This window comes from Schistocerca americana, chromosome 2 (genome assembly GCF_021461395.2).
Source record: "Schistocerca americana isolate TAMUIC-IGC-003095 chromosome 2, iqSchAmer2.1, whole genome shotgun sequence".
Lineage (NCBI taxonomy): Eukaryota > Metazoa > Arthropoda > Insecta > Orthoptera > Acrididae > Schistocerca > Schistocerca americana.
Window position 1 is genome coordinate 556,408,722 of NC_060120.1, and position 16,004 is coordinate 556,424,725.

Genomic DNA, 16,004 nt, shown 5'->3' on the forward strand with positions numbered 1-16,004 from the left:
CCTCAGAGTTATGTCACTACTGATTTATCTAGTTTACTGAACACACACATCTTTCTGCTTGTTTTAGTTGTCATTTGTACATTGGTAATGATTGTTGCCACAACTGCGTCATGGTTACTGATACCAGTTCCTGTGTGGACATCCTCAATGAGGTCAGGTCTATTTGTTGCCATTAATCCAATATATTATCATGAGTGGGGTTCTTAACTACCTCCTCTAGATAGTGAGCATGAGCCATTTACGTTTACGTAGTTTCTAGACAGTGGTTGGCGCAGTGGAAAGAGTGCGAAACGGTAATCAGAAGGACGAGACACTACCCGAAAACTATTTTTTTTATTTTCAATTTTTACGTTAGTTACATTGTAAACAATCCTAACTAATGCTCAGTATATCACATTTATCAGTATTTTCATAAAAGGCATGAAAATGAAAGGTTAAAACAAAATATAACAATACCCATAAAATTCTGTGAAATTTATAACAACCCTATACAACAAAATTAGTTTGACTGTCAAGTTGAAGCCCAACGTGCAGGAGAACTAATTTCTTCTGTTAACTGACTCTTCAGAACAAACAAACCCATTTTTCAAGACAAAGGACTGCCATTGTGCAGTGTTAAAGGGATTTCCCCAAATGCACTATGCTAGCAAAAACTACGATTTTTTTTTATCGGCAGGTAAAGAATTTGATCAGAAACCTTCAAAATTTCTCTTACCTCACTGAGACAAGAAAGGAAATCATATCTCAAGTAAACTACATCAAAATACGTTCTACTGTACATCACCAGCAACCTTCGCCAATGTTTTGTGGCATTATGCATGGTTTACTGCCAAACTGTGCGCTGACAGAACATTTTATGACTAAGCCAAGATTTTGGTGTTTTTTTTACACTTACGTAATTCTAAAAATGCTACGTTTATAATGTGTGCAACATGCTGACAAAATTACTGCCTTCCCTGTTTTTATTATAAGTATCACACCATAAATTGTCAATCAACTGTAAAATAATGAAAGCATGTAATTTTATATACTGAGTTCTTGTGTACAGCTTACAACCACTTCCCAGAAAATTATGTCCAACACCAAATTTTGTTTGTTTTTCCTTTTCATGCCTTTAATGTATTACTAAATGCAATATATTTAACATTTTTTATTTTGCAATATAAGTAATGTAAAAGTTGAAAATTAAAATATGAAAAAGTTTCCTCGAATGGCTTCATCTTACTGTTTTCCTCTCTGCACTGTGCCACCCATTACTTACGAGGTTTGCCGCCATAAATGGTTCATCCCTCCGCTTAGCGCACCAAAACTGCTGTTTTCTTTTCGGCGCCTGGAGCTCCTACTTCTGTCACTTTCATTTCGGATCAAGCCTGGCTTATATGGTAAATCTGGACGAAATCTGTGAAGACGAGTAGGCACGATTCTCTTGTGAGCTGCAGGCTACACGCGTGCGGCACACTCAAAATAATTTCAATTTTTTCCATACTGTAGGGAGATATGGTGTTCCACCTTTAAAAGTAATTATATGCTAGCTACATTTAGTATACAGCAACGAATCACCTAAAGTGAACGAAACAAAGTTGCTATGGACCACATCTTACATTGCAAACCGTTCAAGTTTTATGCTAAAGAGTACCTGGAAATTATTATACTATGACTCATAACGAAAAGGTAGACACTGCATCATCAAGCTGTGGTATGAAACTATAGGAGATATCAGTTTTATACGGATGCCAATTATTTTCCTCAGGATCTAATGGGAGACGATATGAACAGCAGTGAAGTAGACACACAAATGCGAGCGAAGTCTTAATTTTTTTGCAAGGAAAAGGAGGACCTCTACTGAAAAAACTTACTACAGGTGTGGATGTTGCTTTGTTGCGTTTTAAATATAGAACTTCTTTTTTACAATTTAACTTTTATCGTTTACAGCAAGAATATGGGAAAACTTTTCCTCATGTACTATTAGCTGCTTCACGGAAATCGCTCGTTACTTTCCTGTGTAGTCTTTTCTCTCACTACTGTTCAACTGTTGTACAGTAAACAGCTGTTTACTTATAGATAAGCCCACCAGCTAAAACGAATAATAAAATAAAACCCCGTATCCGTTCGCCTTTGGCTTCGAACGCAGCTGTTTACTCGGTATGAATATGGCAAACTACGCGCAAGCACACTAATGAGTTTCCATTCTGAGGCCAGGTGGTCGGCTGTTCATGTTGCTCTATCCGTTGTCGAGCATCTGCTTACCCCGCCATGATAGTGGCTTGTTACTCCGCTGGCAAACTTTTCGGTGTGCCCTCTGGTCCGTTGGTGCTGGTACGGGAAGCGTTGACTATGCCACACAATTCCAAGTCCTCCGGGTCGTTAGCTGTCATCGCTAGGGACAGCGTCATCGTTGGGGTATGGAAATGGAAATGTCGTGTGGCTAGGGCCTCCCGTCGGGTAGACCGTTCGCCTGGTGCAGGTCTTTCGATTTGACGCCACTTCGGGGACCTGCGCGTCGATGGGGATGAAATAATGATGATTAGGGCAACACAACACCCAGTCCCTGAGGGGAGAAAATTTCCGACCCAGCCGGGAATCGAACCCGGGCCCTTAGGATTGACAGCCTGCCACGCTGACCACTCAGCTACCGGGGCGTGCCGGACCAAGCCGAAAGCAGAGCAGGCTCGGCTGGACTGCGATCTGCCACACCCGTTGGTTTGTTAAGCACCCTGCTACATCAGTGGTAGCCAAACTGCTACCTTCGGTTCTCGGTCGTATTTTATATTAATATGCATCAAACAATTAACAGCCAATCCGAAGACCTCCGCTAACGTTAAGAGCTTAATAGTGTCTTTCATGCTCAGTAAAAAACAAAAATACTTAAGAGGTTGTAATATTTTAAGATGCGGTTAATTGTAATTAACGCTCGTGAATTTGGCCGCGGGCTATGTTTGCTGCTTACCTCAGTGGCAGAGTGATATGTAGCGTGGACACTGCGCGGTTAATAGCAGTGGGAGAAGAAGTATTTTATTGTTTGTCGTCCAACGACTAGTACCCATTAGCCGCTATAGTACAAGTGTGAAACGGTAATAATATGAATTCGTGAAATCACATCATAGAGACGGTCATCTTTAAATGTGGTACATGTTTGTAGTAAGTACCATGAAATCAAATTAAAGGTGTTTAACACAGTGTAATGAGTGAAAGGAAAATGATATTCAAAACATTTAGAAAACGTGATAGTGTCTCATATTGCTGTTAATGTATATAACACACTAATTTGTGTAGATTATCGATTAATAATAGGATCGGTAGAGGAAAGTATGGTAAATTGGCCAGGACGGCGAAAGTGGCCATTGCATATTTTTTACCCTGAACACAGCTGTTGCCTGAGCGTTAGTGGTCAGACTAGTTTTAATATATAGTGTGGTTTTCGCTACTTCAGAGAGCCCCACAGGAAACGGTTGATAATGGAACAATGATACTTTGTGGAAACGTTCCTAAGGACATGGAAGACATCATGAATAAACCATTGATAGGGCATTTTAATTTCCAAATGAGAAAGCAGCATTTATTAACTGCATAACATGTTTACAATCCAGGTTTCGAACACTGCACCTTTGCGACGATCACATGTATCCGCGACAGCCTGGAATTGCACTAGAGATACCATTTCACAACTGTTCACAGCATTTTTTTGAACGGTGGACCATGAAATGTTTAGCTGTCATGATAAAACTCATGCACTGCTTGGAAAGCACAGTGTGTCGAGCATTCTCAGCCGTGGCAAAAGTAACTTCAATGTGTGACGCAATTGGCCATCAGCCTCTCCCAGAGACAATTCCCAAGTCGCCAATTAAGAATTCTAACTTACGAATCATGTTCAACCGCAGTGCGGAAGGAGGGCCTATCTGTTTTCATCTAATACGTCAATATTAGTTAAGAGCAGCTGCACTATTGCTGTTTCGACGAAACAGTATTACGAGTGAGTGCTGCTCACTTTGTCAAGACCATGTAGACAGACTATTACCGGCGCCTATCAGCTAGTCCTAACATTAACCCTCAAACGATACGGTTGCTGTAACGAAATAAATGGTACTGTCGGGTCGGATCCGATCCCTCTTCGATGAGGTTTGTGTGCATATAGGTACACAGTATTATTGACTATAGTATGCTACTCGACAAAAATCCTTTTTGTAGACATAACATAACCATTAGCTCTTAGTGGTATTCAATTGCGTCACACATCCAAATCAAATAACCTACACGAAATGAAACAATTGCTGTCTTTTTAGACAAATCAATGTAATATAAAGTAAAATGAAATTTTTTCCAGATATAGAAAGGCATGTCCTGTATCTGTTTCCTCAATAGAATCATCAGTCACACACCTAACACATGCTTATGCTGACCACATACGCATGAGTTGCATTTGACACAACATTCATTTCCCTTTCTGTCTTTCGAAGGATCATCGTTTTGATCGCAAATTCTGATTGTGTGTGAGATAATGGCTTGATCCCTTTTCCGAACACCTTGGCAATTGTCATACGAAGAGCTCTCGAAATAGGCGGGCTGAGCATTCTTTTTTCCATCGGGAGTGTGGTCAAACCCTACGCAGGATTTTTTTTCAGAAACGTGGCCCCTGCACATACTGGGAATAAATTTTGGTTCGTATTAAATTTGAATAATACGAAACTTCACAGCTGCTACGTCTCACAATTCAAAAAAGTATCTCAATGTCCACCTTCGGGTTTTTCATTTGGTAGTCTTGCCTTTGCAAAGTTTCTCCAAAACGTACACTCCACCTTTTGTTAGGCTATAGAATTTAACAATCTCTGGCTTGCTTGATTCATCGCTTATTGTTCCAATGTGGAGCATGGTTGACATTAGGATAACTTTTATAATCTTTGCAGGTGTGAAAAATCAAAATTTTGCTGTCTTGACAGACGAACGTTACGGTTACAGCTGTGGCCGGTGACAACATGCGTAGTGCTATCTCACGCTTATTTTTATGTAATGTACCGAGGAACGTAAGTTTTCGGTCAGACAATTTCTCTGCCAGCTCATACGAAGTGGGCCAGTTATCACATTACGAATGCTCTCTGTCACAGTCCGTTTTCCAATATACGGGATGACTGAAATAGAACGTTCTGGCGTCACATAATGAAACTATTTTCAGACCGTACTTATCAGATTTCGACGGTATAAACATTCTAAAAGGACACTGACCACAGAAACTCAGGGCTATAACACTACAATGACTTGCAAATGTATCCAATATCTCCATAAATGTAGCAATTTGTCTTTAGCCTTTTCGACTCGTTGGTACCTTTATCATCAAATCTCAAATTTTGAAAGAGGAATGTAAATTGTTTCTGCGACATAGCACAGCGAAAGATCGGTGATCCATACATCTCAAAGCATATCATCTTGGCATAAGCTACAATCTTTCAAGACACCGCTCATAAACGAGAGACCAATAAAAGCTTTTGTCTCAGTTACGTCTGTCTGATGTAAAAGTGAATTGCAGCGGTCACTGTACTTCATCGGTGATAAACTGAATGTTTTTGCATCTGAAATCCCTCGCGCCTTCCCTTTACGTACAGGCAGGCGTGTAACCACATTTGAAGAAGGGGTTCATGAATATTTTGAACGTGAAGGCTTGTCGGTTCAGATTGTTTGCTCGTCCCTAACTCAAAATTTCTATCTGTTCCTTCTCTCCTGTACTTCTTACCCACATGATCACAGTCTAAAACATTCTTTTCTATATCTCTGTTGAGAAGACTCCCATCGTCAGATTCTGAGACACTCTTCCAGGCGTCACCGTCCTCTTGGTCTGAAGGATCCTCCTGGCAGCGTAACACAGCAAGAACTGCCTCAGATGCGTGTGACTTGTTTCGAAGACATGTTTGTATAACAACTGAAAAATATGCACAGCAATATTAGTAACATTACTGGTACGGTCGGGTTGGATACGACCAGGAACACACGTAGCAAGCCAAGGTCACTAACGCAATAAATGCAGTCAGTCCAATAGGCGGAACACGACTCGCCAGCAGGGTTCCTGGCCAGCTCTACTTCCTGCACTGAGTGGCTAGAGCAGTGTAGGTGAAAACAATGGCTGGGTCGGATCCGAAACGCACCGTTTTAGGTTTAACACTAACAGTCTGAGCATCTAAACTAGCTCAAGTAGCGAACGTTTAGTCATAGCTGCCCTTTAGAACGCCATTGTCAGTGAGATTGACAGATGGAGCTTGTTTTGATATTTTTAGTAATTTTTTCTGTTTGGGTCGTCTGATTTAAATGAAGTAATTTACATTATCCTTGTTCCCTCACTTGTATGGAGAGGAATATTTTCCTCGAATATCAATGTTTAAATAACAAATTTTGCCCAAGAAATGTTATTTATTCTTTACTTCAGTTTGACAATTTCTTCCTTGGATCACTAATGCTGACAGGGCACCCAATCAGGAAAAGTGGCCACACCGCTAATCAGGAAAAGTGGCCAAGGTGTTCACCCCAATAAGAGCTAGTTACTTGGAGAGAAACAGATAAAAGACTTTTAAACCTTTCTATATTCAAAGCAATCATCTGCCATTCTATCCCTTAGTGTCAATTTTTGAATTAATAAAGTTATATTCCAAAACATGTTATGTTACACAAAAACACAGTCCAATTAAAACAGTCTACAACAGCCACTTTGTATTCTTTCAAGTAACAGGTCATCAAGATGCCTAGGATACATACTCAGCAGTCAGAAAAACAAACATGAGCTCCTGTTGCAATGGTACTGGCCAAAGTACCCACGTAGGTATGGAAAATTTTCCACTGCATAAGCCTTCAGAAAAATGCATTAATTTTCAATATATTTTCACCTAAAAATATTTGGTGTGATACCTTATAACATGTAGATCCAAAATGTGTAAGGAGTAAGCCATCAATAACAGTGGCTTGGTGAAAATTTAATTTTCTCTTCTACGGGTGGCCACTTACCACCACCCTCTTCTTGTGCACCCCAAGCTGTTGCCCTACAATATCAGTATCAGCTCTTATGCAAAAAGAATTGACAAACATTGGTCTACATCCATTTTACAGGCTAAACCCATTTCACACCTACAGCGTCACTATGGGTGCCAACGACCAAGTGTGCAAGCAATATCTTGGGTAGTATGCTGTCAAGGAGCAACAGTACCCCTACTGTCCGCCCCCGGTAGCCGAGTGGTCAACGCGACAGACTGTCAATCCTAAGTGCCCGGGTTCGATTTCCGGCTGGGTCGGAGATTTTCTCCACTTAGGGACTGGGTGTTGTGTAGTCCGAATCATCATCATCATCATCATCATCATCATCATCATCATCATCATCATCATCATCATTTCATCCCCATCGACGCGCAAGTCGCCGAAGTGGCGTCAAATCGAAAGACTTGCACCAGGCGAACGGTCTACCCGACGGGAGGCCCTACCCACACGACATTTCATTTCATTTCATTTCATTTCAGTACCCCTACTGAGAGAAGCACTCAGTGGTTCAATCTACGGTAGGCTTCAATTGCCTTACTATCTATCACTGCAATAAGCACTACAGTCCAATTAAAATTACTTGATACTTGACGTCTGTCATTCACTGCTACAGTGTTGCTGCATCTGCTGCCTGCTACCACTCAGTAGTAGGCAGAAATTAACACAGCAGGCCACTTCCCAAATGCTGTTAATGTGTAATGGAAGCAACTTCCGTGAGCTATGATGGAAATAGCGGATGTTCTGTTTACATCTTGATTTTGAGTGACCAATGACTGAACTGCAGAAGATGTCAGGTATTGTAGCACTGAATTTCAACTTATGTCCTAACCTAACCACAACCTCGCAATTTTCCCACATATACGATAAAACGTGGTCGACAATCTGCGGCAGAACTAAAATCACCATCGCTATGTTCACAGCTTTTAAGGCTAACATCTAAAAGCGTGTTCATGGCATCTACGGCTAACATCTACAAACTCAAGTCGTCGGAAAAATTTTACATATTCATTTGTATCTTCTGCAGAAAAGTTTCAGTTTTAGCAGTAAAAGCGTACTTATTTCTCACTGTCATTGGTTACCTGAAACTATTCTGACATTGTTTACAAAGGATGCTGCATTACCAATTTATGAGGAGTCCTTGTTGGCACTTTGTTGCCGATCATATTTGACACAAGCACATTCCAAACTCAAAGAATAACATGAGGGACGTAAAAGCAAATAAAAAAATCAATACAATCATGAAAATAACATGGCAAATTATTCTATATAAAAAACATTTAAACCAATAAATTGAACAAAAATGACATCTTTTGATTGGATTTAAAAAATAAATATATTTTTGCACTTTACGAGATTCGAACCTTCATCCTTCTCCACATCAAGTTTCTATGCTAGCCACTACACTATACCCTTACGCTCCCAAGGTTAGTTGAATTTATAAATGTGGTGCCCAATTCCCATTATTGAAAGCTTTAAGAAATTTGGCTTCATGTAATGCCATGCAAAGCTTATCTAAAACACATCAATCTGAGTGGTTATAGCAACTGTATAAATGATGCTGAATTCTGTCTTGTGCAGATGGAGCCAGTGTTGTGTGGTTAGTGCTGATTTTTATCTCTCTCTCTCTCTCTCTCTCTCTCTCTCTCTCTCTCTCTCTCTCTCTCTCTCGGGGCGGTTAGTAGACCCGCAACCGAGCGCCTCCCCAGGTGGCGGATAGGGGAATGCCTCCTAGATATAGGTGGTACCGAGGAAATGAAATACTCGGGGCGGACCAAAACTACTAGTAGCGTCTGTTCCCACAGTGGGCAGCTACAAAAGGTGTCTGCTCCACATGTCAGTGGCGGCCTCAACCAACCTCCTGATCTGGCAAGTCAGGTTGTGCTCGGCAGCATGCCATACATCCAACTACTAAACATCATGATGGTACAACAAGAAAAATCTCATTACCCCGGGCCCCAGTCAATAGACTGGGATTGTCGTGAGCATCGGATTCCGGGGGCTCACGGACATCATGAGAAGAATCGGAGCTTCTCAAACTCCCTCAAGACCAAACGCAAACACTACATCGGCACACTCAACGTGAACACACTGATGAAGACAGGAAAGATGAAACAACTGACAGACACTCTCGAAAAATTTCAAATCAAAATATGTGCACTGCAAGAAACACGATTCACAGACGAAGACCATTTCAACACGGAGAATTTCAGAATATACAAAGGAAAACCATTGAGACAACTGAAAAACCTAAGGCTTTTTGGCACAGGATTTGCAGTACACAGGTCCATCACGGACAGCATAATCGACTTTTCGTCACCAAACGAAAGAATCAGCACCATCACAGTGAAATCAGCCAATAAATCCTACACAATAATCAACGCACATGCACCAACTAATGACTACAACAGGAAAAACCCGGACGAAATTGATGACTTCTGGACGACAATGGAAGAAACTATCAGAAAAATTCCTGCACATAGAATCAAAATAATACTGGGAGACTTCAACGCCAAACTCGGAAAAGAAAAGATATACAGACATATCACAGGAAAACATACTCCACACAAGGACACCAACAAAAACGGAAAACATCTGATAGACTTTTGCAAAAGCCACGACCTCGCCATTATGTCAACAAAATTCAAGAAACCAACACGAAAACTTACCACATGGAAATTCCCCAGCGGAAAGCAAGAACTACAAATCGACCACGTAATAGTGCAGAAAGACTCACAAAAAGAAATTTTGAACATAGACACCCGTAAAGGCTACTTCGACTCAGACCACCACCTACTACAGATCAGGATTCGTCTTTTGCCCAAGAAAAAGCTCCAGAACAACAAAATTGTTAGACCAGATCCAGAATACGTTACTTTAAACCAGACACAAATATTACACAAAATTAAAATGGAGAAAACGACAGACTGGACACAACTTTCACGAAGAACCCGAGAGGCCATGAAACTAGCACAAGCACCACGAACACGGAAACACCGTTGGTGGAACCACACATGTGACCAAGCTATTGACCAACGAATCAGTGCATGGAAAAAATTTAGTTGCCATAAATCCCAAGAGAATTGGATGAACTTCTTGAAAACACAGAAGCAATCAAGCAAAATCATTCGCAGTGAAAAACGACAGTATGACAAACGGCGACTGACAGAGATCGAATCGGACTTCATGAAGAACAATACAAGAAACTTCTACAGAACGTTCAGAGAAAATATGACTGGATATCAACTTGTGCTTCAGAAGACCGGATGGAACCCTAGAAACCAATACCAAAAACAATTGTGACATTCTGGCAAAGTACTTTGAAAAACTGCTCAACACGGACCCCCCCATGGAAGAAATGATGACAGAAACAAGCACATACAATCCAGATAGTGAACCTCCAACTCTAGAAGAAGTTAAAGAAATAATAAAGTCACTCAAGAATCGTAGAGCACCAGGAGAAGATGGCATCATCGCGGAAATCTGGAAGTTACAAGACCCAGAACTCACCAAAGACATCCACAGGATCTTGGAAGACATCTGGAAGACCATGAAAATTCCTGACGACTGGAAAACTGCCCTGATACACCCACTACACAAAAAAGGTGACAAGACTAACCCGAACAATTACAGAGGAATATCCCTACTACCGGTCACATACAAGATCCTCTCTAAAGCTTTACTGAACAGACTAGAATGCCAAACCGACCACTTGATTGGGGAATACCAAGCAGGCTTCCGTAAAGGGCGGTCTTGTGCGGAACAAATTTGGAACCTGAAATTGATTTTACAACACAAACAGAACCTGATCATTACCTTTGTTGACTTCAAAAAGGCGTACGACTCTATCGACCGGAAAACTCTCTTCAAAATTCTAGCAGAATACAAAGTAGACAACAAAACACTGGCTATCATAGAGCAAACTTTAACCAACACGACCTCCAAAGTAAAGTTCTGTGGGGAACTATCAGAGCCCTTCGAAATTCGCACAGGTGTCCGACAAGGCGATGGCCTCTCACCTCTCCTTTTCAATCTGGTGTTAGATAAGGTCATAAAAGAATGGGAAACATCACAACAGGGGATAACCTTAGGAAACCTACAGATTAAATGCCTGGCTTTTGCAGACGATTTGGCGATTGTCACGAAAGGTATAAAGGAAACAAAAGACGCTATTGAAAAACTGCACGAAATCGCTTCCAAAACTGGACTACAGATCTCTTACGAAAAGACACAGTTTATGAGCACAAAGAAACTCATCTCTGAACACAAAGTATGGCACGATTTACAAAACAGCAAACTTCAAATACCTCGGTGAAACACTACAAATGAGTGGACATAACAGACTCAAATGAAGAAAGAAAGACTTAACTGGACAAGGCATACAAAGGTAGTGTGGAATCATTACAACAAGAAGTCTATCTCACAAAAAGCCAAATTACGCCATTACGACACGGTGGTGCTCCCCGAGGCACTATATGCAGCAGAGACCATACTAATCCGAGGGCATACACGTATCAGACAATTAGAAAAAGTAGAACGGAAAATACTTACGAAAATATTTGGCGCAACTAACAACAATGGAATATGGATCAAGAAACCTACAGAGGAACTGTACAAACATACGGAGACAATCACAGAAAAGATTAGAAAACGCAGACTACAATTCTATGGACACCTATACAGAATGCCATCACACAGGCTGACCAAACAGATCTTTGACTGGATAACCACTAGAAACAACAAATGGGTGGCAGAGGTAGAAAACGACCTGAACCAGCTCAACATAACAGCAGACACAATAAACGACAGAATAAAGTTCAGAAACATCATTAAGAAAAGTAAACTACATGAGATACAATGCGACAAACGAACAGGCATAAAATGGACCGAAGAACGAAAGCAAGATCACAGCCAGAAGATGAAAGAAATATGGGCAACCAAAAAGGCAATCAAGATGAAGCCGAAGACACGAAGCCGACAAGAAGCATGAACAGAGGACCGGAAACAGAAACACAGCGAGCTAATGAGGGAAGTTTGGGCAGCAAGGAAGGCAGCAAAAGGAACTGGCCATGTAGTTTAGTCCAAATGCGCTCTTTAAGGGCAAAACACCAATAATAATAATAATAATAATAATAATAATAATAATAAGAAGAAGAAGAAGAAGAAGAAGAAAATTCTTTCTAGAACGAGCAGAAACTAGCAAAATACACAAAGCAATCACCCACATAAATACATCGGCTACACCACTACAATTTCATAACCACCTCTACAACCCTTTAGATCACATAACATCAACAGATACAAAGAAAGTAAATTGGAAAAAGGAAACACTACATGGCAAGCACCCGTATCATCTAACACAGCCACACATTGATCAAGACGCATCCAACACATGGCTAAGAAGAGGCAATATATACAGTGAGACAGAAGGATTCATGATTGCAATACAGGATCAAACAAACACCAGATATTACAGCAAGCATATTATTAAAGATCCCAATACCACAACGGATAAATGCAGACTTTGTAAACAACAAATAGAAACAGTAGATCACATCACAAGCGGATGTACAATACTAGCGAATACAGAATACCCCAGAAGACATGACAACGTCGCAAAAATAATACATCAACAGCTTGCCTTACAACAAACTTTTAAAACAACACGTTCCTACATACAAGTATACACCACAAAATGTACTGGAGAATGATGAATACAAATTATACTGGAACAGAACCATTATAACAGATAAAACAACGCCACATAACAAACCTGACATACTCACCAATAAAAAGAAGAAATTAACACAACTAATTGAAATATCCATACCCAATACAGCAAATATACAGAAGAAAACAGGAGAAAAAAATTGAAAAATACATCCAACTGGCTGAGGAGGTCAAGGACATGTGGCATCAGGATAAAGTTGACATTATACCAATTATACTTTCAACTACAGGAGTCATACCACGCAATATCCACCAGTACATCAATGCAATACAGCTACATACAAACTTATATATACAACTTCAGAAATCCGTAATTATTGATACATGTTCAATTACCCGAAAGTTCCTAAACGCAATGTAACATATACCGTACAGTTAAAAGGAAGTGACGCTTGATCAAGGTCCGCGTCACTTTCATTCCGAACCAGACCTAAGGTCTGAGAAAGGAAAGATAATAATTATATATATATACACACACACACACACACACACACACACACACACACACACACACACACACAGGGTGATTCAAAAAGAATACCACAACTTTAGGAATTTAAAACTCTGCAACGACAAAAGGCAGAGCTAAGCACTATCTGTCGGCGAATTAAGGGAGCTATAAAGTTTCATTTGGTTGTACATTTGTTCGCTTGAGGCGCTGCTGACTAGGCGTCAGCGTCAGTTGATGCTAAGATGGCGACGGCTCAACAGAAAGCTTTTTGTGTTATTGAGTGCGGCATAAGTGAATCGACGACAGTTGTTCAGCGTGCATTTCGAACGAAGTATGGTGTTAAACCGCCTGATAGGTGGTGTATTAAACGTTGGTATAAACAGTTTACAGAGAATGGGTGTTTGTGCAAAGGGAAAAGTTCTGGACGGCCAAGAACGAGTGATGAAAATGTAGCACGCATCCAGCAAGCATTTGTTCGCAGCCCAGGAAAATCGACTCGCAGAGCTAGCAGAGAGCTGCAAATTCCACAATCAACTGTATGGAGAGTCCTACGAAAAAGGTTACTTATGAAACCTTATCGTCAACTACCCGAGGCGATGGATCGGCCGCCAGGCAGCCCGTGACAGAGCACTTCATCACTGGCCTCCAAGAAGCCCTGATCTTACCCCCTGCGATTTTTTCTTATGGGGGTATGTTAAAGATATGGTGTTTCGGCCACCTCTCCCAGCCACCATTGATGATTTGAAACGAGAAATAACAGCAGCTATCCAAACTGTTACGCCTGATATGCTACAGAGAGAGTGGAACGAGTTGGAGTATCGGGTTGATATTGCTCGAGTGTCTGGAGGGGGCCATATTGAACATCTCTGAACTTGTTTTTGAGTGAAAAAAACCTTTTTAAATACTCTTTGTAATGATGTATAACAGAAGGTTATATTATGTTTCTTTCATTAAATACACATTTTTAAAGTTGTGGTATTCTTTTTGAATCACCCTGTATATATATAATAGAGGGAAACATTCCACGTGGGAAAAATTATTGGTCTTTAAATATGTCTGCTTGTGTCTGTATGTGTGGATGGATATGTGCGTGTGTGCGAGTGTATACCTGTCCTTTTTTCCCCCTAAGGTAAGTCTTTCCGCTCCCGGGATTGGAATGACTCCTTACCCTCTCCCTTAAAACCCACTTCCTTTCGTCTTCCCCTCTCCTTCCCTATTTCCTGATGAGGCAACAGTTTGTTGCGAAAGCTTGAATTTTGTGTGTATGTTTGTGTGTGTGTCTATCGACCTGCCAGCGCTTTTGTTCGGTAAGTCACCTCATCTTTGTTTTTATATATAATTTTTCCCATGTGGAATGTTTCCTTCCATTTTGTGTGTATATATATATATATATATATATATATATATATATATATATATATATATATATATATATGTGTGTTTTTGAAATACAAAATAAAAAGGGTGAGACCCAGGATCCAAACACATAAAGAAAAGATAGCAAGCAGGACAAGGCATTGGAAGTGAACCAAGTGTTGAGGCAGTTTGCCAACATCAAATGGTTTGGGCACGACACTGAGCACTCCGATTGGAAGAAACCCACTACAACAGTTAAAGTATCAACTATCAAGTAGTTTTAAGACTATAATCACAGTGTGGCCTTTTTTTCTGGAAATGTACAAACATACGGCTCTTATTAAATCACTAAGATCATTGGCTTTGTTTTGCCTGTCTTGAATTACCTCTTAAATAGACAATTACTGTTCTCACTCTTATTCAAGACTCATCTCTTTCATAAGCCAATCAAAAAAAGCACCACCTTTGTACATCAAACATCCAACACAAATGGTCCTAAATGCCAGGCATTTTATATACCTCAATACGGCTAAAAAACTCGACAATCTTGTGTCCTGGGACACTATATGAGAATGCTTAAGAAACTACAACTCAAAGTGAGACAGTCTGGTTTTACAATATCTATTAACGCAAGCATCTCAAGCCAATGATGGATGAATCCCTGCTGAAGTGGTGCTTTACCTGACACAATTAACATTAACCCAATTTTGCTAGTGTTTGGCAGAGCATGGTAATATTAATTATGAAATCTGTCATACTGCAGTATCTTAAGCCGTGAACCAACTTACAGCATCTTAGGCAATAGTCATCTTAATTGTTACCACCCCTACACATTTTCAGCAACAAAACCACACTATCACTCCTGAATTGTGTGAATGGAGTGACGAAAAAACTGTGCTTATGTGGCATTTTACTGAGATAATTTAGGACTTGTGTATTTCTAATCAAGCTCTATAGATAAGTATAGTGCCACAACATGTTTGTCCTCTATCAGCAGAACAAAATCAACTAAGTAAGTTCATAACTCACGTGTCATGACTATTCTCACTTTTTAAGTTTCACAATTCTTGACTCAAATTTTAAACTTGGTAGCAAATGTCTTGTGGCACAAGAATCTGAACAATAGACCCTGCAAGAAAATGTCTACAGCACATCATGCACTGCAAAAACCTAAAAAAGAACTCGTGAAGGACTCTTGTTTAGGAGGTACTTGGGGAGCTAGCCGACACTAGAAACTAGTTGAACACCTACTGTTTATCTCAACCTCCAGATGCCCACCCTCTTGCTGTGGTGTAGCTCCTAGGCAATGCTTCTTCCAAGTTCAGGTCTTGTCAACACATGCAGTGAAATTTGCAGGCATTTATGCATGCACTTACTTGCACCCTAACAAGAATCCTGTTGCACCAACAGGTCATGATCACTAACCTTTTCACAGTCCTCTTGTTTTACAGAAGCATCACCA